The sequence below is a fragment of the Caretta caretta genome, chromosome 1 (genome assembly GCF_965140235.1).
Source record: "Caretta caretta isolate rCarCar2 chromosome 1, rCarCar1.hap1, whole genome shotgun sequence".
Classification (NCBI taxonomy): domain Eukaryota; kingdom Metazoa; phylum Chordata; order Testudines; family Cheloniidae; genus Caretta; species Caretta caretta.
This window is the reverse complement of record NC_134206.1, coordinates 216495119-216521749: the sequence shown is the minus strand read 5'-3', so window position 1 is coordinate 216521749 and position 26631 is coordinate 216495119. Positions and strand designations below refer to the sequence as shown.

Genomic DNA, 26631 nt, shown 5'->3' with positions numbered 1-26631 from the left:
GCCCCCTCCCACCCCATCTGTCTAGTGAAAGGGTGTGATGGGGCAAAGCTTTGTTCTCAATAGGCACCTCAGGAGCTGGCAAAGTGTGAAAATTAAGGAGAAATCTTAAAACGCTCTTCGGGGCATTGTAGAGATGGGAGGTGGCTTTTGAGGAAGAGAATCCAGGAGGGTAGAAAATGGAAGTGTGGTAGGACTTTGTGGGGCTAGAGAAGTGGCCATCCTGACCCCAAATAAACTTAATTTTTATCTATCTTCAAACTCTCTGGGCTTATTGGGCTATGTAGGGAGTAAAAAGAGTGGCTTTGAGACAGGATTGAGTGACAGAGTCTGCATTCAGATCCGAACTCCTACAACATTTTGGCACATTTGACTCCAGAATTCTGATTTATATGTACCTTCACTAGGATACAGAAGCAGAAACTAGATCAGAAGCCCAGGAAATAGCTGAAGAAATGCAGTAATTTTAAGGAAATCAGCTGCTTCTCTCTTGCTAAAGTTGTGCTCAGTAGTTTGCTATTTTTTTTTAATTGGCACAGGTGCAACAAGGCTAACTACCTGTTCTGTAGTAGTCTAAGGCCATGTCTACATTACCCGCCAGATCGATCACTACCCGCCGATCTATCGGGGATCGATTTATCGCGTCTAGTGTAGACGTGATAAATCGATCCCCGATCGCTCTGCCGTCAACTCTGGAATTCCACCACGGCGAGAGGCGGAAGCAGAGTCGACAGGGGAGCGGCAGCCATCGATCCTGCGCCACGAGGATGCAAAGTAAGCGATTCTAAGTCGATCTAAGACGCGTCGACTTCAGCTACGCTATTCTCGTAGCTGAAGTTGCGTATTTTAGATCAATCCCGCCCCCCTAGTGTAGACCAGGCCATAGATAAGCACTAAAGCTGATGTAACGTTGGCCACAGGACATTCTTGCTCAACTGAGATCGAGAAAATGATTTCTTACTGTGAGACTTGGAAATGAAAGGAAGGAACTGCATCAAAATTGGGTGCTTAGAATACAGATTATTTTCCACTGGGATGAGCAGAGGGGATCCCAAAATGAAGTTAGGGTCCAAACAAATTGATCTCCCCTTAGCTAATCCCATCCAGCCAACGAGATCCTTGTTCACCCACTTTAGTGTACTTGTTTATGCTTCTTTTCTCAAAAGAACTCTAAAAAACATAAACAAAAACAATCAAACAAACCAAACCCAAACAAGAGACACTATAAAAAGGAGAGTGATTTTCCCACAACTTATGCTCTCCAGTTAGAAGAGGACATGGTTGTTCTTGTTTTCTATACAGATCAACTTATGATCCTCTTAAAGCTATAAAATAAAAAAGAAGATGAAGTAATATTAATAACAAGCGTTAAATTCAGATCCCCTAAACACAGAGTCATCAAACCTTTTGAGTTCGTGTTTATAGTTAGGCTTTGGATTTAGTTTATTTGTTTGAATTTTAGAATGGTTCCTCTATAGCTTGGCTTATGTCCCATTTATGTGCGTTCTCTGCAGATATTCACTTGAGTGCCTTTTAATCTCACAAGTAATCACAAATACTGAGCTTTATACACACATACCTGGGTATTCATGGGAAGCCTATTTTAAATTTGCACAGAGTAATTTAGCAGAATTTTTCCTGAGAATGTGGAAACTGGAAGATGGCTGCATTTTAAATTTTACAATAGTTTGATTCTTTTCTGACTTTCTGAATACTGGATAAATTTAAGCACTCCAAACTTCACACATACACCTATATGAGAGGGCTCTGCACACTAACATAGGGAGCTTTCACAGGTAGGATATTTTAGGACTGCTAGAATGCTAGGACTGGGAACGGATGACAGGGGATGGATCACTTGATAAATTGCCCTGTTCTGTTCACTCCCTCTGAAGCACCTGGCACTGGCCATTGTCAGAAGAGAGGATATTGGACTAGGTGGACCATTGGTCTGACTCAGTACAGCCATTCTTATGTTCTAGAAGAGTTTATGAACTTCCGTTGTTATGGACTGGTTCTCCATATAGTGTTTAAGGTTTTAATTGTCCTGGATTACATGCCTGGCCTGTACATGAATGTATGTGTGGCCTTCCCCTTCTTGCACAGCCTGTGTAAGGACAAATTACAATCATCATCACTTGGGGGAGCACCCAGACCACTCCTGCCATACACCTCTGAGGTCACAAAGTGCCCCAAGAGAAGCAAGGAGGGGTGAGAAGGAGGTAGGGCCTTCCCTAGTACACAGAAACAGCAAAGTGTGCTCCACAAGGGAACGTAGCCACCCGTATGTTCCCCCTAGACCTCTTCCAGGGCAGTGCAGAGCTTCTCTTCCCCTGAGCTGTGCCCAAATGACACAATTGTGTCAGATAATTTGTGTTTTCATTGTCTGATGATTGCTGTTTAAGTATTAAGCAATTAGTAATTAAAGTTTCCATTGTGACCTGCTTAACTCTGTTCAGAACTGCCTGAGATAGGGAGTCAAGGTGGAGGAGGTCATATATTTTATTTTACTTCTGTTCGTGAGAGAGACAAGCTTTCAAGCTTGCACAGAGTTCTTCTTGAAATAGGGAGTGGCAGAACTTGCTGGGTCGTAAGGAAACCTGTCCTAGTTTAAGGAGCTGCAGGGTCAGCCAAGGAGAGGAGAGATGTCACTTGACAGACTTGCTAAGGTGTAATGGAGCAGTTGCTGAGTATTTCTACACTGCAGCTGGGAGCAAGCCTCCTAGTTTGGGTAGACATACCCAGGTTAGCAAGGCTTCAGCTAGCACACTACACGTTATGTTGATGATCTGGTTCAAAAAAGAGCTCAGGCTCTCAAGCAAACCCGTAGGGCTGAGACACTGAAATCTATTCTGAACCAGACTGTCTACATTGCTGTAGGGTGCTAGCTTGAGTCCCACTAGTGTGGGTCTGGCTACCTGGCTGGGAGGCTCATTCCTAGCTGTAGCATAGACATGCCCTTAGATGGGGGATACGACAGGGTGAGGTCACACTCCTTCTTCTGTCTACCCAGGCTATTCAGAGACCTGCAGTTGTTAAACACCACTATGGAGTTTATTTACATTATCTCACCTTTACTGACCCACACACCACATTATTTACAGCATTTGTTACTTCTCATCCCTTTACTAAGGAGTAGAGAGGGATGATCTGTCTCCAGCCAGAGACTCTTCCTTCCTATGCCATCTTCTACTCTACTTCTGCTAATTAGGCACAGTTAAGTCCCTGTGGGGAAGGAGGAATTAATTGGCATTTAATCAGAGTGCTGGTTTTAACTGTAGGTTCCCAGCATTGCTCGCCTCTCCAGCTTACCTTGAGCAGGTCCTGCGAGAGGGTGCTCCCAGCCCACCCCTCACTCCTGGCCCTCCAGATCTTTTAATTGGGCCCCTGCCCCGTGAGCCCCCCTGGCTGTTCCCCCTGCATACCTTCAGCCAGCTGCGCAGCCTGCAGTTGGTTCGCTTCCAAACCCCACCAAGGGCACATCTGAACACGCTCATACACCATATTCTCCATTTCCTCACCCTCGTGTTCTGCCCTGATATTAAGTGGTGGGACCTATTGCCATCTGCTGAGGGTGAGGAACCCCGGTGGGCCAGTCTCTATTCCAACTTGGTCCCACGGCCCACCAGCGATATTAGTCGGCAGCTCCTTCATGAAGCCCTGAGCACTGGTGTGTACGTGGCGTGATTCACTCCTGTCCCCGATGCCTGTCCCTTCTGAGGCATGAGGGAGATGCTGGCGCATACCTTGAGTCTGTCAGGTTGCAGCCCCTTTTCTGGCTCCTCCTGGGCCTACTTTTGCAGTTCTGGCTGCACTTCTCTCCCCACCTTCTAATGTATTGCACACCCCATCTGTGTTCCCACAAAGTCGTAAGACCTGCTCATCAATCTCCTCCTAGAGATGGCCAAAGTGGCCATCTATAACACCAGAGAGAGGATGTTGTCTGAGGGGGTGCTTTGCGACCGTAGGGCCTACTTCCATTCCTCCCTCATTTCATGCATCTGGACAGAGTTCCTCTGGGCGGCATCTACTGGCTCCCTAGACACCTTTGAGGAGCAGTGGGTGCTGTCCAGGTTCTCTGCTCAGTGTCCCCCTCCGGATCCCTTATTATGACCCTGTGACCCCCATCCCTGTTTCTTCATTTGTTGTCCCCTGTATTCAGTTGAACCTTGAGTTTGGTGGCTACTCTCCCTAGGCTGGGGGAGGGGCCTTCACCTGTGGGTGGGCTTGTGCACACCCACCTTCCCAGGATTCAATTGGTGTGGATTCCTAGTACTCTGTCATAGGGGAGAACATGGACAGCGAGAAGACTGCCAAGGAAGACACGGGGAGGAGTTGGCTGTAAACTGGGGGAAGGAGTGGTACTAGCAGAGCATTTCTGAAATGCGGCCACCAGTTTTTTTGTGTGGCCATGACAGTCTCCAAAGCATGGGCAAAGATTTTTGGGGGGGGGGAGCAGGGGCCCCTCCCTGCAGTGCTCAGCTGTTGCTCCTGAATAGCTGTTACCAAGGGCAGCAAGATGCACCACCTTGGTATTTGTGCTGGTGCTGCCAGCAGGGATTGGTGCCTGTAAGCCTCCTCAGGGGCTCTGGGCAGCACCTCTGGAGACACATGGGGCCCATGTGCAGTGCTGCAGGTGACTCTTGTCAGTAGAGGTGGCTGCAATGCTTCATTACCTGGGAGCTCCCCTAGGAAGCTCCCCTGCTTCCACCCGCTTGGGGCATGGGGAGCCTGGGACTCCACAGGCAGCTGGTGAGTTTCTGACTTACCTTCTCCAGGGCAGGCTCTCACTGAAGGGCAACAGGAGGCAGGGGCAGAGAGATGGGTCGGTACTTCCCACACCTGGGGTTGCACTTAGTTACTGTTTATATTTACTGTCCCTACCAAAGCAGCTCAATGGCCCTGGGCTGCTGCAGGGCTTGGCAGCTTTCCCCAGCAGGGTGAGGGGCTCCTGCTCTGTGACATGTGATGAGCACAAGAATAGGAGCAAAGTCAGGTGTGCTGAATGGGGTGCTCTACTTCTTACCGCCTTCCCACTACATACATAAATTACAAGGATGTGGACAAGAATGTGCATATTTATTGTTTTTTCTGAAGTTAAGTATTTTGGGGGAAATTGTCATTGGGGCCACCAGCAAGAGTTGGTGACCACACTTTGAGGCCACCAAAAATTTTGTTGTGAGAACCCCCCTAGCTGGTATGACGTCATAGAGTAGCAATGGCTGTGGTCTGGTGTCAGAGTGCAGGGACTGGATGAATGAAGACTGGCCAGGGACTGGAGCTAGGCAGGAAGGCCAAAGGCTATCTGAGGAGCTGACTAGCAAGACAATTATAGTTGCTTGAGGAACAAGAAAACACTGCACATGCAGTATAAAAAGCTGTAATGGGCTCTCAAGTCATCTAGCATATAGAGCTTTTCATCCAAAAGAGGCAGGAAGTTGGCTCTGTATAAAACTGGTAGTTTACAACTGATAAAGTAGCTAGAACTCTGAACCAGGTGGTTGTACTGATTCTCCTGTGGCTGACAACCATGCTAGCTACTCAGACCCCTTTTAACCAGCCCATCTTGTAATAACCTGTAACATTTGCTGCCTACAGGGTGGCTTATTCACTTTGCTCCCATTCTCTACCTTGCACAGAGAGGATCTGATAGCTACAAAGCCTGAAAGCATCTTCTTGTCAACAATGGCCAGGCTGGAGCTATTGCATATGAGACCTTTGTCACTGAGTCGGTTTCCTTGAAATCTCCCTAGTATTCAGAGCTCGGTTTCCATGGTCTAGCAGGTGCACACTGAGGGACTTTTAGAGCACCACATAAAGGTAGACCAGAGTCTTTGTTGTTTTTATCTGTGTATCTGTGGTCACAAAAATTGGGTTTGCTATGAGGTTTGTGGACTAATTGCAAAGATGTGAAAGCTCCATTAGCCGATGTGTAACCTTTTATGGCTTGCAGTTATTGTTTGTGGCAAGATATTGCACATGATGAACCAGTGTTAGTTGACAGCAAATTATCTCAAAGTCCTAAAGTGGGAGGTTCTCAGTGTGAACCATTTGTGATCACATGAGCCACCTCTCCTCCCATTCATAATCACATAACATTCTGTGTCAGGGTCCCCGGGGTGCAGCCTGGACTGTGGGACCACTGAGCCCTCTGTCCCACCAACGTGGGATGGCCCTCACACTGTGATAAGCCTCTGACGGACACTGCACTTACACCGACATCCACAGGCAGGGACACGCATGCCTGTGTTATATGAATGACCACCCAGCCACTCCAGAACCATCAACAGAGAGGCTCCAGCCAATTTTCCCGAGCTCCCCAGTCTTGCACCCCAGAACTGTACCATTTTGCATTGGTCAGAAGCCTGCATACATCCACTACCCAGTTTGCCACTTACTCAGTGTGTAATAGACACAAACTAGCCTTTGTAAACTGAGCTGAGATTTCCCAAGCACTTCAACCAAAACACACTATTTTAGGTAAAATATAAGATACATTTTAAGTGATTATAAGTCATAGAAATGCAGGTCAGAGATAGTTACCTTAAGAAAGTAAAAAGTAAACATACATTCTAAATCCTAAACTTTTAGCAAGAGTTTAATCATACACCTTTTCTCACCCTAACAGATGTTACAAAGAGGTCACAGATCCTCACTACACGGAGTGGGACTCTTTTCCAGCCTGCGACCACCCTTCCCCAGTTCAAAGTCTTTGTCTTCCAGGTATTGGCAGGGGAGGAGGAGAGGGAGGGGAAGATGTGAGGCCAGGTGATGATGTCACTTCCCTGCTTTTATATTGTCTTCCAGCTTGCTGGAAAAATCTTAGCTATGATGTGGGGCTCAGGCAGTCCCCATTGGTCAAGCAGTCTCCATTTCATACATGCTCTCTCTGAGAAGTCTCTGGGATAGTGGATTCTTTCCTTGATGGGTGTTGATGAGCCATTAATGCTGTCTGGCTAACGATGGCTACTCCATTGCTGTACCTGAAAAGCTGGCTGTGGGTGTTTCCAATCTCACAACATATTTCAGTATCACACACATAGCAAAACTTCATAACTTCACATATAATTATAGAACATACCATTCAAAAAGATATTAATGTTCAACAGATCAAGACTTTTAAAATGATACCTCACAAGGCATACTTTGTACAAAACATATCATATCATCACACTGGTGAGTATGGGAGTTCCAGGGTGCTATTTTGAGTCGGAGTGTCACAGCTCTCCCCTTAGTTTAGTGCAGGAATTTAATCACTGACTAATGCAAAGGCACTGTGTCCAAGGTCCTCGTTAGGTTTTGACCCTACAGTTCCCAAAGGTTGCTAAACATTGTAATGTTACCCACATGTGCTTTTGCAAAGTTCTGTGTACCTTTGAACACTTTGTGGATCAGTCTGGTGATCTCAAAAGTTAACTAGTGTGCCTCCTCCGGGTAGCTAGAAAGCATCTCTTTGTATCTGCACAGAATTGTTAAGCCTTCTGCTTTTCCAACTGGAGTGAACTCAATGCAGATAATGTTTTCTAGAGTGTAGGTATCGTGGCATTTAACCTTCAGCGTGTCATACATTCCTATGGCAAATACTTTCACAGAAAATCCTTGGGCAAGTATTTATGTATTTGCAGTTGCCTTTGATGCAGGGAAGGTGTTAATTTTTTTTTTCTAAAAGGTCAACTACACAGACTATTTTGTCCCTCATTTTATCTCCTCTGTTTCTCAGAGGGAAAGGAAGAGAGCCAGCACTAGGTGTCCAACCAACTCTCCAACACCAGCAAGTGTTTAGCAGACCATAGTTTGGGAACTAGATGCCTTTTAAAAAAAAAAAAAAACAACAACAAAAAAGATATGGGCAAGTCCCTAGTTGTTATACTTTCAATTAAAACCTTGAAAACGTGACAACCTAAAAGTAATTAATAGAGCAGTGCCTGCATGAGCTTGCAGAGATTCTGCAAGAATAGCTCTGAGGTATTCAGATGACAATGATCATAGTTTAAAATGTTGAAATTTAAAAATATTTCATGACTCATCAAAGCAGGGTGGAGTGGAGAAGTATCATTATGAAGATTTACACAATTTATGATGCAAGCTATTGTTAGGATATAGATATTCAGGTCTGTCTGCAAAGGCCTATACTTTAAGAATGTAGGTACAAAGAATCATAGAATAACAGAGTTGGAAGGGACCTCTGGAGGTCATCTAGTCCAACCCCCTGCCCAGAGCAGGACCAATCCCCAACTAAATCATCCCAGCCAGGGCTTTGTCAAGCCTGACCTTAAACTTCTAAGGAAGGGGATTCCACCACCTCCCTAGGTAACGCATTCCAGTGTTTCACCACCCTCCTAGTGAAAAAATTTTTCCTAATATCCAACCTAAATCTCCCCCACTGCAACTTGAGACCATTACTCCTTGTCCTGTCATCTATCACTGAGAATAGTCTAGATCCATCCTCTTTGGATCCACCTTTCAGGTAGTTAAAAGCAGCTATCAAATCCCCCCTCATTCTTCTCTTCCGTAGACTAAACAATCCCAGTTCCCTCAGCCTCTCCTCATAAGTCATGTGTTCCAGACCCCTAATCATTTCTGTTGCCCTTCGCTGGACTCTCTCCAATTTTTCCACATCCTTCTTGTAGTCTGGGGCCCAAAACTGGACACAGTACTCCAGATGAGGCCTCACCAATGTTGAATAGAGGGGAATGATCACGTCCCTCGATCTGCTGGCAATGCCCCTACTTATACATCCCAAAATGCCATTGGCCTTCTTGGCAACAAGGGCACACTGTTGACTCATATCCTGCTTCTCGTCCACTGTCACCCCAGGTCCTTCTCTGCAGAACTGCTGCCTTGCCATTCGGTCCCTAGTCTGTAGCGGTGCATTGGATTCATCCGTCTTAAGTGCAGGACTCTGCACTTGTCCTTGTTGAACCTCATCAGATTTCTTTTGGCCCAATCCTCCAATTTGTCTAGGTCCCTCTGTATCCTATCCCTACCCTCCAGTGTATCTACCACTCCTTTCAGTTTAGTGTCATCCGCAAACTTGCTGAGGGTACAATCCACACCATCCTCCAGATCATTAATGAAGATATTGAACAAAACTGGCCCCAGGACCGACCCTTGGGGCACTCCGCTAGATACCGGCTGCCAACTAGACATGGAGCCATTGATCACTACCCGTTGAGCCTGACAATCTAGCCAACTTTCTACCCACCTTGTAGTGCATCCATCCAGCCCATACTTCTTTAATTTGCTGACAATACTGTGGGAGACCGTGTCAAAAGCTTTGCTAAAGTCAAGGAATAACACGTCCACTGCTTTCCCTTCATCCACAGAACCAGTAATCTCATCATAGAAGGCAATTAGATTAGTCAGGCATGACTTTCCCTTGCTGAATCCATGCTGACTGTTCCTGATCACTTTCCTCTCCTCTAAGTGCTTCAGAATTGATTCCTTGAGGACCTGCTCCATGATTTTTCCAGGGACTGAGGTGAGGCTGACTGGCCTGTAGTTCCCAGGATCCTCCTTCTTCCCTTTTTTTTAAAGATGGGCACTACATTAGCCTTTTTCCAGTCTTCCGGGACTTCCCCTCATCGCCGCGAGTTTTCAAAGATAATGGCCAATGACTCTGCAATCACATCCGCCAATTCCTTTAGCACTCTCGGATGCAATGCATCTGGCCCCATGGACTTGTGCATGTCCAGCTTTTCTAAATAGTCCTGAACCATTTCTTTCTTCACAGAGGGCTGGCCACCTCCTCCCCATGCTGTGCTGCCCAGTGCAGCAGTCTGGGAGCAGACCTTGTTCGTGAAGACAGAGGCAAAAAAAGCATTGAGTACATTAGCTTTTTCCACATCCTCTGTCACTAGGTTGCCTCCCTCATTCAGTAAGGGGCCCACACTTTCCTTGGCTTTCTTCTTGTTGCCAACATACCAGAAGAAACCCTTCTTATCACTTAGCTAGTTATAGAGGTATAAAAGAATCAAAATCACTGTCTGCCGGTGTAAGGGCCTTCTCTTACTGTGACAGTCTGAGGCCCTGTTCTTAGGGTAAGGCCTCTGGCTAAGCAGCAGAGGCAGCCATAAGCTGGGAAGCGACCGGTCACATCTTTACATTCCAAACTAGTCACACTGAAATAAAGTGCTATTAGGTTGTTATGCATTATCGGGACAGGACTGTATTCCTATCGCCTCCAGAGAAAGGGAAGAGCCTAGAAGATGTAAAAGAAAACTTAGTTTGATAGCATCCTGTCTGGCAAGAACTTGATTATCAATAGCTGGGATGTGAAATCCTCATTTCTTTGTTGTTCTATCACTGTAGTCCCCATTTCCCTATTGTTTGTCTGTATAATCTCTGTCTGGTTCTGTGATTGTTTCTGTCTGCTGTATAATTAATTTTGTTGGGTGTAAACTAATTAAGGTGGTGGGATATAATTGGTTACATAATCATGTTACAATATGTTAGGATTGGATAGTTAAATTTCAGTAAAATTTGTTACGGTATAGCTAAGCAGAACTCAAGTTTTACTACATCGTCTGCAGTAAATCAGGAAGTAAGGGGGGAATGGGAACAGGGAATGGGTTGGGTGAATTGGCATCATGTTTTGCTAAGGGTGGGGGGGATGTGAACAGGGACACAGGTGTAACCCTTCTGCCCATCAGAGTTGGCAGCAACAAGGGCCAGGTTCAGTATCTAGGGGATCATTCCAATAACGCAATGCAAAACCGGCTTGAGCCCCCACCCAGTGACCTGGGACAAATATATACCACCCCTGCTGGGCGCCTCCAAGAGGCAATATTTCCCCTCTCACAAGCACAGAGTCTGAGTGTAGCAAAAGCCTTTTAATAACAGAGAGAAACAATGTGACATTATGTTGGGGAAACACCACCAACAGGATTCATAACACAACCCATGAGCAAAAAAACCCGATTCAAGCAAATTGGGCTGTGTCCTTTCCCTTTGGTTCTTGAGCCCAGCAACCCAAAGTCACAAAAGTCCAACAACCCAAAAGTCTCTGTCCCTGATCAGTGCAGCACCAGAGTTCAAAAGTTTATCTGCAGTTTTACCTCCCAACCTGGGTGGAGATGGGGAGGTTAAGGGGTACCTTATGTGGTTCAAAGCTGATTGCCCCATCTGTCCATGGGGCTCCGCTTCACCAGCCGTCCCACAAATCACTCTGCTCTGCCAGCCGCCCCCATGACCCGCGCCAGCCGTCCCATAAACTGCTCCACCCCACCAGCCGCTCTGCTCTGCGATATATCTTCACACGCCCCCCCACTACTTAGCACAACACTCAGCAATTTCAGCTCTTAGTAAATTTAGCTCTTTTGTGATTTCAGCTTGTAGTAAGGGAGCCTCAGTTCTGGTACCCCATTAACCCAAAGTGAATTCAGCTCAGCAGCCTGTAACTAGATTCCTAATAGAATCAAAATTAGCTCTGATATTCCTCAATGAAGAGAGGAGGCAATGCAATTAGCATATAAGGCCCATACCCCCAGGTATTAATACCTATTCTCAGCCTCTCTCAATTCACTGAGTTTTGGAACCCATGTCCCTTGCCTAGCGAGTGCTACTTAGGTGATGGCGAGTCCCTCCATCATAACAAAAGGCCAAGTACAGTTCCACTGTCCTTGATTCACATAATCAGGATAATAACAATTTATTCTTCCTGCCCCAATAACAGAGAAACCAGGGATCCCACAGCAGCCAAAGTGACCATTTGGGCAGCTATGGGCTCATGCTAGACAGGGTGGGTTTGCCTATGCAAATGAGATCAGCCCCTGAAGTCTTTTCCACAACTTGCCACAACTCACCACCAGATGTCAGGGTGGAGCTCATCCTGACTCTGCTTACACAGGCAAGGCTCTGTGGTGTCAGAGCTGGGAAGGTGGATACTAAGGAAGGAAAGTGGAATCATTGCTTGCTGGAAGTTCACCTCAATAACATCAAATAGTTTGCACCTTTGGACTTCAGATATTGTTGCTCTCTGTTCATGCGAGAAGGACCAGGGAAGTAAGCAGGTGAAGGAATAAGCCCTCTAACAGCTATGCTCATTTTGGGTAGGCCTTTTACAATACATGGTTGTGTCGAAGGGGTTTGTACTTGTTTCCATTACCCTGAAGAGGAGTACATCTTTCCAAAATTTGTGAAATGCTGCACTAATAAACAAACACCCCCCAAGTGTGAGGAATGTCCCATACTTAAAAGATGGAGAAGCTGAGGCATAGTGACTTGCACACAGTCACAATGGGAATCTGTGGCAGAATTTGGATTAGAACCCAGCTGTCCTGACTCTTATTCCTGTTTCTTAACTACAGAATTATTCTTCCTTCCGAGGAATGTGGCAGGAGAGTCTGTTGGAGAAGTAGTTAGGTGGTCTCTTGAAGGAGTTTTCCTGTAGGCCTTGGAGTGGAGAGCTGAATCCGAACAGTGGGACTGGAGCAGGTAAAGGGATTGCTTCAGTAAAGGTGGTTTGACATGCAGATGAGTCAATCACGCAGAGGGACGCAGAAAGGCTGCAGGCCAGCACACCAAGTAATGAAGAATGTCATCTAATGAGGGGACAAAAAAGAGGAGAAGCAGGCCAGGGAAAGCTGCTGCTGGAATGAGTCAGAAGAAAGCCCCTGCTTTGCAGAGATCAGTTTCTTGCTGTTCTCCGTGCACCATTTTATCCACCTTTGCTTGGATTATTTTGCCAACAATCATAAGGTGGTGGTGTTGATCCACTTTGGAATGAAATTTAATGAGAGATGATTGCTCTACTGAAAATGGATTCCTAGATTTATTCTGATAATTTAAATTAGAGTTGAACAAAGAGAGAGGAGTGAGGAAGGGAACAACTAAATGTGTTAGAAAGGGGTATAGATGGGTAACTGAGCAAAGCAAGGCCAATCATATCAGACAGTGATACAATAAAATGTAACAAATTACACTCCCCTTGAGCATCAGATCAATGCAAGTTACACTGCTATGTGGCCTATACACAGTATTGATACCACAGTTATAGCTTACATCACCACTGCACTTAGCCCTGTGTAAGTTTACTTGGAATTAATTACAAACTGCTTAACAAGGCAGTAGGGCTACCTTAGCTGTGTCTATACATTTGCAAACAGGATGTGCTGACACATTTCAAAGGTGCAAATTAAGGAGGCATGCTGAAAGCCTGGTCCTTTGCAAGCCTGGTCCTTTGGGGTTACGTTTATTGTGGATGATGTTCTGACGTTGTTCTGCTCACTTACCAGTTATTACTATTTTTATCCCTCCTGAATCATAGAATTATAGAATATTAGGGTTGGAAGAGACCTCAGGAGGTCATCTACTCCAATTCCCTGCTCAAAGCAGGACCAATCCCCAACTAAATCATCCCAGCCAAGGCTTTGTCAAGCCAGGCCTTAAAAACCTCCACCACCTTCCAAGGTAACCCATTCCAGTGCTTCGCTACGCTCCTAGTAAAGTGTTTCCTAATATCCAACCTAGACCTCCCACACTGCAACTTGAGACCATTGCTTCTTGTTGTGTCATCTGCCACCATGGAGAACAGCCTATCTCCATCCTCTTTGGAACCCCCCCTTCAGGTAGATGAAGGCTGCTATTAAATCCCCCCTCGCTCTTGTCTTCTGCAGGCTAAATAACCCCAGTTCCCCCAGCCTCTCCGCGTAAGTCATGTGCCCCAGCCCCCAATCATTTCCGTTGCCCTCTGCTGGACTCTCTCCAATTTGTCCACATCCCTTCTGTAGTGGGGTGTGGTGGGGTCCACAACTGGACACAATACTCCAGGTGTGGCCTCACCAGTGCTGAATACAGGGAGATAATCACTTCTCTGAATCTGCTGGCAGTGCTCCTACTAATACAGCCCAATATGCCCTTGGCAACAAGGGCACACAGCTGACTTATATCCAGCTTCTCGTCCACTGTAATCCCCAGGTCCATTTCTGCAGAACTCCCGCTTAGCCAGTCGGTCCTCAGTCTTGTAGCGGTGCATGGGATTCTTCCATCATAAATGCAGGACTCTGCACTTGTCCTTGTTGAACCTCATCAGATTTCTTTTGACCCAATCCTCCAATTTGTCTAGGTCACTCTGGACCCTATCCCTGCCCTCCAGGATGTCCTGTTGCTGAGATCAAGTCTCACCTTGGGTTCTCTCAGTTACTATGTTCCCACAAAGCTTTGCCTCCTTTAAAAGGGCCAATAAACACAGCTCAAGGGGGAGTGGTGCTATCACTCTCTCACCAGGCAGTTTGCCCATGGGACTAGCAGACAGGAAACCTCAGTGCTTACCAGAGGGTGAGGAGCGAGCAAGTGTGAAAAACTGGGACAGGCGCCTGTATAAGGCAAAGCCCCAATGGCAGGGCTGTCCCTATAAAATAGGGGCAGCCGGTCTCTCTACCTTGGCCCCAACCCCTCTAGTCACAGGCTGGGCGGGGCGGCCCAGGACAAGCCTCTCACAGCTCAGACACTCAGCCTGCGGCAGGTCTCTGCTGGGCAGCACCAGGGAGCCGCCCCCGCCCGCAAGCCGTGCCCGGCCTCTGGTCACCCCACGCCCCTCCGTCCCCTCCCCCCGGCTGGGTCTCCGCTCCTGTGGCGGGAGGGGGGCGGCCACGACCGGTAAGGAGGCGGAAGTGCCCGCGCTTGCGGCCCGGAGGGAAAGAGGGGCCGGCCCCGCGGCGCGCGCGGCGGGGGCAACCCGGGCTGGCCTTTCAAGCCGCGCCGGGCTTTTCCCCACTCCGGCCCGAGGCGGTGACGCCCAGAGCCCCGCCCCCTTTCCTGGAGTCACAGGATTCGCTCGCTCCCTCGGCTCCGCGCCGCGTGCTCGCAGCGCACGTGACCGAGCTGGCCCGAGCGCAGAGTGGGCGGGGTAAAGACGATGTCGCGGGGGCGCAGGAGGTGACGTCGCCGAGCCGTTGTCACGCGTGCAGGGGCTGCGCTCGGGGCCGGAGTCACGTCACGTCACGTCACTTGCCGGCCGGGGTGTAACGCGATCCCTGCGCGCGGGGGGGGGCGGGGCTCCCGGTCCTGCTGCGCGGGGCGGGCGCGCAGCCCCCCCCCCCCCCCCCGCGTCGTCTCCTTGTGGGGCTCCTGGAGACCCCGGTGAGGGGGGAACACGCGGGGTGTGTGTGCGGGGGGGGGGCATTTAAACTGGACTCCGCTGTCACCCGTGCGCTGTCAGCCCGTCCCTGGTGGCCCCCGCGGTGTTTCTGCCGGGGCAGGGCCGGCGCGCACCCCCTCCCCCCGGGGGCGAAGTTCAGGGCTGTGAAATTTGCTATTTATGCCATGACCAGCCCACGAAATGTGTAATTTCTCCACAGCCTTTCTCGAGCGAGGGGCCAGGACCCCAGAAGCGAATCACAAGCCGATGAGGGGGCACAGTATTGGCACCCTTAGGCCGCCGCTGGTAGCCGCCCTGCTTGGAGCCGGGGGGGCAAGAGAGCACTGGCTGCTGGCCGGGGCCCAGCTCTGAGGCAAGCCCTGTATGGTGTGGTCCCCTTCTGTGCTGCGGGGCACCACGGCTTTCAGCGCTGGGCCTCTGGAGAGCAGATTTCACAGGGGATACATCATTTAATGGAGGAGACTAGATTTCACAGTCCATGAGGTGATTTGTCATGGCCATGAATTCAGTAGACCCCTAAGTATGGACAATGAAAATAGAAAGCAACAGTATAAAAGGCACTGATGCAGCAGTGTAGCAATAAATGGCCTGCTGCTTAAAAACAAATGGAGTAAATAGGCAACATGTGTTCTAAACACTCAGAATCAACAAGGAGTCTAGTGCCATCTTAATGACTAACAAATTTATTTGGGCATAAGCTTTTGTGGGTAAAAAACCCACTTCTTCAGTTGCACGGAGTGAAAATTACAGAGGCAGGCATTATTATACTGACACATGAAGAGAAGGGAGTTACCTTACAAGTGGAGAACCTGTGCTGACTGGGCTAATTTAGTCAGGGTGGATGTGGTCCACTCCCAATAATTGAGGAGGAGGGGTCAATACCAAGAGAGGGAAAGGTTGCTTTTGTAGTGAACCAGCCACTCCTACTCCCTATTCAAGCCCAAATTAATGGTGTTATAATTTGCAAATGAATTTTAGTTCTGCAGTTTCTCTTTGAAGTCTGTTTTTGAAGTTCTTTTGTTGAAGTATGGCTACTTTTAAATCTGTTATAGAGTGTCCAGGGAGATTGAAGTGTTCTACTGTCTTTTGTATATTACCAGTCCTGATGTCTGATTTGTGTCCATTTATTCTTTTATGTAGAGACTGTCAGGTTTGGCCAATGTACATGGCAGAGGAGCATTGCTGGCACATGATGGGGTATATCACATAGTCGATGTGCAGGTGAATGAGTCCATGCTGGTGTGGTTGGGTACTCTGATGGTGTCACTAGAGTAGAGTACTCTGTCCCCATATCTATTTTAGTGACACTGATTGAATTGAATTGGCCCTGTCAACACTGGTTCTCCACTTGTAAGGTAACTCTCTTCTCTTCAGAGTAGCAGCCGTGTTAGTCTGTATCTGTACAAAGAAAAGGAGTACTTGTGGCACCTTAGAGACGAACAAATTTATTAGAGCATAAGCTTTCATGAGCTACAGCTCCTTTTCTTTTTATGGCTACAGACTAAAACGGCTGCTACTCTGAAACCTGTCATTATGCAAGGCACTGAATTTAGCCGTATGGAGTGGAAATCTATCAACTTCATGAAAAAACTCATACACTGTATGCATCTGATGAAGTGAGCTGTAGCTCACGAAAGCTTATGCTCTAATAAATTTGTTAGTTTCTAAGGTGCCACAAGTACTTTTTTCTTCTCTTCATGTGTCAGTATAATAATGCCTGCATCTGTAATTTTCACTCCATGCATCTGAAGAAGTGGTTTTTTTACTCACGAAAGCTTATGCCCAAATAAATTTGTTGGATATAGACTAAAACGGCTACCCCTCTGATACTAAACATACAAAGTTTTTACACTTCGCACATTTTGCACAACTCTTGCTGGTGGCCACTCTGACAAATTTTCCTAAAAAGTAATTAACTTTAGAAAAAAACAAATAAATATGCATATATCATTGTAATTTATTTATATAGAGGTTTTTTTGAGGACAATAAAAATAATGTACAGTTGTATTTTGGTGTCCTTGGACTCTGCTGCCTCCCTGGTTCCCCGCCCATCACCTCTGACCCCCACTGCTTCCCTCCTCTGCATTGCCCCGAGCTCCCTTCTGCAGCCTCGCACCCCAGGCTCACCCTGATCCTTGCTTCTTGACCATGGTCAAGGTCAGCCCTGCTGAAGCCCCTCCACCCTGAGCTGAAACCCAGAGTTGGAGAGCCACCGCTGGATCCGGGGTGGGGGAGGCTCAAGCCTGGAGCTTGGAGCTCTGAAGGTGGGAGTGGGGAAGAAACAGAGGCTGAAGCATGGAGCTTGCAAGAGCCCCATGCAGCCAAAGGAGGGGAGGGGGGTTAAGCCTGCCGCTGGAGCCTCCAGCTGAAGGTTGGGGGGAGCCTGTGAGGCTGAAGCTCCCCGCTGGAGTCTCTGGCTGAAGCCTGCCCTTTGGTGCTGCTTTGCCCCCTCCCCCATCTCTGTCCAGGAGGCTGTTGTGGCTGCAGGAAAACCCCCTGATGGCTACATGTGGCCACAGTGCCTGCATTTGAGAAACACCACCTGTCCTGTTCTGTTCATTTCTTCGAAAGCATCTGGCATTGGCCACTGTTGAAAGACAGGATAGTGGGCTAAAGGGACCATTGATCTGACCCAGTATGGCTGTTCTTGTGGTTTTATGTTCTTATGATAAAGGTACGCATAATGATGTAAAGGAGGTAGACTGAAAAAAATGTTTGTTTTTTTTTCCAGTAATACAAGAACTTAAATGAAACTGAAAGGCAGCAAACTTAACTGATAAAGTGCTGCCCCTTTTTATCTTTAGCATCTAGTCAAAGACTGGGGTTCTGTGGGTGTTCCAGCTGGGAGTAGAAATGGGAGATAGGGATTTCTTTAATGCAATTTTGTTTATTTACAAATAAGTCCTGTGTCTCTGAACGCAGAGGGACTGACAGAAGTGGAAGCAACTTATTTTGCGCACAGCACTAGAGTAATCTTTTCAGCCTGCACCCCAACTCAAAAAAATCCCTCTCCCCAGGTTTCTTCTAGGGTCAGCCATATGCTATCAGGTATTCCTTCAGCCTGTTGTCCTGTCCTCTCAGTCAGTTTTTGTTTGTTCTCCACCCCACACCCATCCCCCCAATCCACCCATGCCTCTTTACACTACTCAGTCAAACCCTCCACCCACCTGGTGCTAGTTCTGAGCACGCTCTCTTTGTTTTAGGTGTGACCCATTAACTCTGTTTTACAATTGACTCAAATGCGTGACTGATTCACATGTGGGTTTAAAGAAGTTTTAAGTCAACCCATATCAAGGTTTCATCATGCTCATAACACCTCCCAACTGAGTTTTGTCCATCTTACTGATCAGTAAAACGGTGACACCCAATAACCCATCCTAAACAAAAAGAAAAGAAATAATTTTAGAACTACAAATTTAACTATTTACGTGTTGTCATAAATATAAAGGGAAGGGTAAACCCCTTTGAAATCCCTCCTGGCTAGGGGAAAGCTCCTCTCACCTGTAAAGGGTTAAGAAGCTAAAGGTAACCTCGCTGGCACCTGACCAAAATGACCAATGAGGAGACAAGATACTTTCAAACCTGGGAGGAGGGAGAGAAACAAAGGGTCTGTGTGTCTGTCTATAGTCTGTCTTTGTCGGGGATAGACCAGGAATGGAGTCTTACAACTTTTAGTAAGTAATCTAGCTAGGTATGTGTTAGATTATGATTTCTTTAAATGGCTGAGAAAAGAATTGTGCTGAATAGAATAACTATTTCTGTCTGTTTCAGAGGAACAGCCGTGTTAGTCTGTATTCGCAAAAAGAAAAGGAGTACTTGTGGCACCTTAGAGACTAACCAATTTATTTGAGCATGAGCTTTCGTGATGAAGTGAGCTGTAGCTCACGAAAGCTCATGCTCAAATAAATTGGTTAGTCTCTAAGGTGCCACAAGTATTCCTTTTCTTATTTCTGTCTGTGTATCTTTTTTGTAACTTAAGGTTTTGCCTAGAGGGGTTCTCTCTGTTTTTGAATCTAATTACCCTGTAAGATATCTACCATCCTGATTTTACAGGGGGGATTTCTTTATTTCTATTTACTTCTATTTTTATTAAAAGTCTTCTTGTAAGAAAACTGAATGCTTTTTCATTGTTCTCAGATCCAAGGGTTTGGGTCTGTGGTCACCTATGCAAATTGGTGAGGCTTTTTACCAAACCTTGTCCAGGAAGTGGGGTGCAAGGTTTTGGGAAGTATTTTGGGGGGAAAGATGCGTCCAAACAGCTCTTCCTCAGTAACCAGTATTAGTTTGGTGGTGGTAGCGGCCAATCCAAGGACGACGGGTGGAATATTTTGTACCTTGGGGAAGTTTTGACCTAAGCTGGTAAAGATAAGCTTAGGAGGTTTTTCATGAAGGTCCCCACATCTGTACCCTAGAGTTCAGAGTGGGGGAGGAACCTTGACACATGTGTATAGTGTCCTTCTGTCAGGATAGTTTCCCATCACCAACGAAAGAATCATAGAATATTAGGGTTGGAAGAGACCACAGGAGGTCAAGATTCTCTGCTCAAAGCAGGACCAACACCAACTAAATCATCCAGCCAAGGTTTTGTCAAGCCGGGCCTTAAAAACCTCTAAGGATGGAGATTCCACCACCTCTCTAGGTAACCATTCCCGTGCTTCACCACTCTCCTAGTGAAATAGTGTTTCCTAATATTCAACCTAGACCTCCCACACTGCAACTTGAGACCATTGCTTCTTGTTCTGTCATCTGCCATCACTGAGAACAGCCTAGCTCCATCCTCTTTGGAACCCCCATTCAGGTAGTTGAAGGCTGATATCAAATCCCCTCTCACTCTTCTCTTCTGCAGACTAAATAATCATAGTTCCCTCAGCCTCTCCTCATAAATCCTGTGCCCCAGCTCCCTAATCATTTCTGTTGCCCTCGCTGGACTCTCTCCAATTTGTCCACATCCCTTCTGCAGTGGGGGAACCAAAACTGGACACAATACTCCAGATGTGGCCTCACCAGTGCCGAATAGAGGGGAATGATCACTTCCCTTGATCTGCTGGCAATGCTCCTACTAATACAGCCCAATATGCCATTGGCCTTCTTGACAATAAGGGTGCACTGCTGACTCATATCCAGTTTCTCATCCACTGTAGTCCCAAGGTCCTTTTCTGCAGAGCTGCTGCTTAGCTAGTCGGTCTCCAGCCTGTAGAGTTGCATGGGATTCTTCCTTCCTAAGTGCAGAACTCTGCACTTGTCCTTGTTGAACATCATCAGATTTCTTTTGGCCCAATCCTCCAATTTGTCTAGGTCACTCTGGACCCTATCCCTACCCGCCGTCATATCTACCTTTCCCCCCAGTTTAGTGTCATCTGCAAACTTGCTGAGGGTGCAATCCATCCCATCATCCAAATCATTAATAAAAATATTCAAGAAAACCACCACTTTCCCCATATTCACAGAGGCAGTTATCTCATCATATGTTATGCTTATCAGAATGCTATGCTCACCGAAAATGTGGGGCTTTTCTCTCCCTGGATTTCCTTTCATTGCATTCTTGAAGCATTTTTTTTGTTTCCATGAAACTTGCTGGCCTGTGAAAGTTTCTTCCTGCCCATTCTTGTTGAGTGGAGCTGCAGAGTTTTCACTGGGTGCTCTTTTCAACTGTAAAGTATTTTGGGGGCAAGGATCCTTTTATGTTTTTGGTGATATATACATTTTTAGTTAAGTGTTGAGATTATCAAAAACAATTGAAAAAGAAAATATCTAGGTGGGTGTGGAAAATTGGGATTTCCCTATGAAAACTTTCCTTTGGACTACATGTAAAGGAAAAGAGAGGTTGTGCCTTTTCTCTAGGGTGACCATATTTCCCAAAGAGAAAATGGGACACCCCCAGCTGCTCGTCCGAGGCCCCCCTGTCAATGCTGTTGCCGGTGGCTGGAACCCTGCTTGCTGGAACCCTATGACCCCCACCCTGTGAGGCTGTTTCCTGGTCCTTGGAACCCTGCTGGCCCCCGCAGGAGGCTGTTGTGATATCAGTCAGTTCTGTCTTTTGGGGGAACCAGGGCGTAGTATCTAGCCTGTCTGACTCTTGAAAGACACCCCACCACCACCAGTCTCTGCTTGAACAAAAACTGATCAGAAAAAAGGCTGGCAGAGAGCAGTGAAGGGCGTTGGGAGACACACCTGACCCCTCCTGACAAGAATGACAAAAGTAAGACATCTCCATTAGCATACAGAATGAAGAACAGAGACAACTCCCCTAGCCTCATCTGCATGAAAGATGGGACAGGGATTAGCATAAAGAATGAAGAACAGAGAACTGCACTGAACTCTGGGACCAGAAAAGCAGGGACGCACTGCATCATGGGAATCTCTGCTCCAGATGTTAATGAACCTACGCCTGCACACACCCAGCTCAGCAATTATCAGACCAATTCTAGTAATTAATCCTTGATTGATATCCAAAATACTGAAGCAGCCTATTTGCATTGTGAGCTCCCTGGAAGAAAACACCATCCATAGCCAAGAGTGATCAGCTCCTATTGTCTAGCCTAAAGAAAACCCTTGAGTCATCAGTTTACCTATAAACAAATCTAATGTTCTCTCTTGAACCATTGTATTTTCTCTACAAAAATCCCTGCTCACCCTCCAGTCAGTGTTCTGACGCTTAGATCCAAACTATGCATCAGTTCCACCGGGACTCCATCTCCTGACTGATTGTGCTGGGGGCTCTGCCTGTCTCCAGCACTCAGGACCCTGAGCTACCACCATCATCTGGGAACCCCGACCAGTTCAAGCCTCCTGGAGTGGGTGAGATCCCCCTCTTTCTCTCTCTCTTTATTTTCCTTTCTACCTTAGGTATTAACCTTTAATAATGTATGTTTTGTTGATTTAACCCTCCTTGTGTAGTTATCACTATTATTCAATAAATAACTTTTATGGTTAAGCTGGTTGCTTCTCTCTCTCTCTCTCTGCACTTTACTCTTTTGGGTTTTAGCTTCCCCCATTTACTCTGCAGCAGCGCTTCTTTTACCTAAGCTAAAGATCCCTGTAGCGCCCAAAATACTGTGCGGTTTGCTCATCCAGTGGGTTACTACTGGTACAATTGTGACAAGAAGGTGGGGATAGGGACATGTTAAACCTGTGGCACATAAGGGGGGCAGAGGGCAACTGAAAGTGCTGCTCATCCCAGCCTATTGAGACCAGGGGCACACGAGGGTGACAGCTTGAGGATGCTGCTTAACCCAGCCCATTGAGTACAGGGACATATAAGGGGATCAGCTTGAGAGCACTGATTGACCCGGTCTGCTCAGACTTGCTCTGTTAGTATATTTGTGTGTGTTTGTGTGTGTGTTTTCATCTAGTTCTAGGGCTGGAGGAACCCAGTCCTGGGGAACCTAGGTCCTGCAGGATAGCGCCACTGGGAGGGGACTTGCAGAAGGAAGGAGTAGAGCTCTATATGAACACACAAGTGACATAAGCAGTGCATTAATAGAATTACAGAACCCTCCACCCCACCAAAGAGGAACCCTAATAAATGAGCATACCCCAAAGTAACGGGCATATCTGGTAACAGTTGCCTGGCCACTGGAACCCTGCTGGCCCCTGCATGCTGGAACGCTGCTTCCCCCCCAACCCTGCCTCCCCCCTCTGTGGGGCTAGTATCTCCACTTGCGCCCTCTGCACTGCACCCCACTTTATTTTCCAAAAGTGAGCATCTGTCCTGTTTGCTCTTACCAAATAATCAAGTCAGCAAGATAAAATGGCACAAATGCCTCCTTTTGGAAAAAAAAAAGAGTCAGGATGGCCAGAACAGGGCTTAAAAAAGGGCCTGTTCTGGCCAAAACTGGACATATGGTCACCCTACTTTTCTCTTTGTTTAAAGGAGACCAAAAGCTGTTTTTAAAACGAGCAGGGTTATTTTGTTTTGTTTTGTTTTGTTTTTTAATAAGAAATTCAAGTCTAGCCTATTCTATTTTTTTCTGTAAGACTTTGTATGAATTCTATTCTAGTCGTCTAGATAAATGCTCAGGTTTCACTTATTGTGTAAATTAAACACAATTTAGAACTGTTTTTTAATACTCAATTAAATCGAACACCTGACAAGAACTTTAAAAGAAAAGATCTTTGTTAAATGTAATCCACCAATGGGAATGCTAGAATAGATCTGCATAGGTTACTCAACCTGCTCTGGGAAGAATCGGAGAAGCACCCGGAAGAATAACTCATCTCGCATTATTGCAGAATCTGTTGTATCCCTGGTAAAACAGCTTTTCAGACCCTCTTTTTCATGCACTAAATTCACAATTGGAAAGAAACAAACATGGGGGTGAATACTCAGCTATTTTCTGCACTATACCCTGCTTATTTATATTAACTACAGATGAGAAACGGAGGGGTCATCAAAGGCCAGTATCCCATGAGAGGTCTTTCTGCTGCCAGTTAAGGCAGGAGTGGCCTAGTAGTGTCAAGGGGGCTGTGGTATCATCTTACTGAGATGTGCTTTCTCAGATGCCAGTTACAATCCAGGAGTGACCTGCATCGTGCTGATGAACATGGGAATGAGTAAACTGATAGAGACCAAGCCCATAATTCACCATAGCAGCAGCTGAGCCTAGAAGGCGCAGAGCCTTCAGCTCCCAGGCAGCGCTCTGCAGACTTGCTGTGTGGGGCCATGACCTGCATAGCATGCACACACTCTAGGGCAGGAGAGTGGATCCTTTCCTCTTCTCTCCTTCCCCGTCCCAGCCATCACAGACGCCCTGACCATAGGCACTTCCATCTCAGTAACTGTCATGTTTGCCAACTCCCTCCCCATCCTACCCAGAGGAGAAGAGACCTGGAAGGAAGAGAGGAAGATGGAGAAGATGGGAGAATGGGGAAAGGGATCTGGAGACCCTACAAAAGGACAGGCAGAAGAGATGCAGAGGGAGCTGGGAGACTGACAGATGATGGAGAGATGGGAGGAAGGGATGAGGGAGGAGATAATCTGCTCCATGGCAATACAAAACAATGACCTAAAGGCTGTTTTCTAAGGGTATGTCTACACTACGGAATAAGGTCGAATTTATAGAAGTCGGTTTTTTAGAAATCGGTTTTATAAATTCGAGTGTGTGTGTCCCCACAGTAAATGCTCTAAGTGCATTAAGTGCATTAACTCGGCGGAGCGCTTCCACAGTACCGAGGCAAGCGTCGACTTCCGGAGCGTTGCACTGTGGGTAGCTATCCCACAGTTCCCGCAGTCTCCGCTGCCCATTGGAATTCTGGGTTGAGATCCCAATGCCTGATGGGGCTAAAACATTGTCGCGGGTGGTTCTGGGTACATATCGTCAGCCTCCCGTTCCCTCCCTCCCCCCGTGAAAGCAAGGGCAGACAATCATTTCGCGCCTTTTTTCCTGAGTTACCTGTGCAGACGCCATACCACAGCAAGCATGGAGCCCGCTCAGGTAACCGTCACCCTATGTCTCCTGGGTGCTGGCAGACGCGGTACGGCTTTGCTGCACAGTAGCAGCAACCCCTTGCCTTCTGGCAGCAGACGGTGCAATACGATTGGTAGTCGTCCTCATCGTGTCCGAGGTGCTCCTGGCCGCGTCGGCTGGGAGCGCCTGGGCAGACATGGGCGCAGGGACTAAATTTGGAGTGACTTGACCAGGTCATTCTCTTTAGTCCTGCAGTCAGTCCTATTGAACCGTCTTATGGTGAGCAGGCAGGCGATACGGACTGCTAGCAGTCGTACTGTACCATCTTCTGCCAGGCAGGCAAGAGATGAGGATTGCTAGCAGTCGTATTGCACCATCTTCTGCCAGGCAGGCAAGAGATGGGGATGGCTAGCAGGCGTACTGTACCATCTTCTGCCAAGCAGCCATGAGATGTGGATGGCATGCAGTCCTTCTGCACCGTCTGCTGCCAGCCAAAGATGTAAAAGATAGATGGAGTGGGTCAAAACAAGAAATAGACCAGATTTGTTTTGTACTCATTTGCCTCCTCCCCTGTCTAGGGGACTCATTCCTCTAGGTCACACTGCAGTCACTCACAGAGAAGGTGCAGCGAGGTAAATCTAGCCATGTATCAATCAGAGGCCAGGCTAACCTCCTTGTTCCAATAACAACGATAACTTAGGTGCACCATTTCTTATTGGAACCCTCCGTGCAGTCCTGCCTGAAATACTCCTTGATGTACAGGCACCCCCTTTGTTGATTTTAGCTCCCTGAAGCCAACCCTGTAAGCCGTGTCGTCAGTCGCCCCTCCCTCCGTCAGAGCAACGGCAGACAATCGTTCCGCGCCTTTTTTCTGTGCGGACGCCATACCACGGCAAGCATGGAGCCCGCTCAGCTCACTTTGGCAATTAGGAGCACATTAACCACCACACGCATTATTCAGCAGTATATGCAGCACCAGAACATGGCAACGCGATACCGGGCGAGGAGGCGACGTCAGCGCGGTCCCGTGAGTGATCAGGACATGGACACAGATTTCTCTGAAAGCATGGGCCCTGACAATGCATGCATCATGGTGCTAATGGGGCAGGTTCATGCTGTGGAACGCCGATTCTGGGCTCGGGAAACAAGCACAGACTGGTGGGACCGCATAGTGTTGCAGGTCTGGGACGATTCCCAGTGGCTACGAAACTTTCGCATGCGTAAGGGCACTTTCATGGAACTTTGTGACTTGCTTTCCCCTGTCCTGAAGCGCATGAATACCAAGATGAGAGCAGCCCTCACAGTTGAGAAGCGAGTGGCGATAGCCCTGTGGAAGCTTGCAACGCCAGACAGCTACCGGTCAGTTGGGAATCAATTTGGAGTGGGCAAATCTACTGTGGGGGCTGCTGTGATGCAAGTAGCCCACGCAATCAAAGATCTGCTGATATCAAGGGTAGTGACCCTGGGAAATGTGCAGGTCATAGTGGATGGCTTTGCTGCAATGGGATTCCCTAACTGTGGTGGGGCTATAGATGGAACCCATATCCCTATCTTGGCACCGGAGCACCAAGCCGCCGAGTACATAAACCGCAAGGGGTACTTTTCAATAGTGCTGCAAGCTCTGGTGGATCACAAGGGACGTTTCACCAACATCAACGTGGGATGGCCGGGAAAGGTGCATGATGCTCGCATCTTCAGGAACTCTGGTCTGTTTCAAAAGCTGCAGGAAGGGACTTTATTCCCAGACCAGAAAATAACTGTTGGGGATGTTGAAATGCCTATATGTATCCTTGGGGACCCAGCCTACCCCTTAATGCCATGGCTCATGAAGCCGTACACAGGCAGCCTGGACAGTGGTCAGGAGCTGTTCAACTACAGGCTGAGCAAGTGCAGAATGGTGGTAGAATGTGCATTTGGACGTTTAAAGGCGCGCTGGCGCAGTTTATTGACTCGCTTAGACCTCAGCGAAACCAATATTCCCACTGTTATTACTGCTTGCTGTGTGCTCCACAATATCTGTGAGAGTAAGGGGGAGACGTTTATGGCGGGGTGGGAGGTTGAGGCAAATCGCCTGGCTGCTGGTTACGCGCAGCCAGACACCAGGGCGGTTAGAAGAGCACAGGAGG

General features: G+C 47.4%; 1 long non-coding RNA gene across 7 annotated transcripts in view; it reads left to right on the top strand.

The window, feature by feature from the left end:
• Positions 1-684: 684 nt before the first annotated feature.
• The window catches only part of LOC125623294 (uncharacterized), a 37869-nt gene continuing 11922 nt past the window's right edge, over positions 685-26631 (top strand). For 5 of the 7 annotated variants that reach the window (XR_007352956.2, XR_007352960.1, XR_007352959.2 and 2 more), the window contains exons 1-2: positions 685-771; positions 6626-6720. This is a non-coding gene — a long non-coding RNA (uncharacterized LOC125623294). Of the gene's footprint in view, positions 772-6625; positions 6721-14274; positions 14596-26631 lie in introns of those variants that run through there. The other 2 variants (XR_012665208.1, XR_012665209.1) reach the window with 1 other exon arrangement.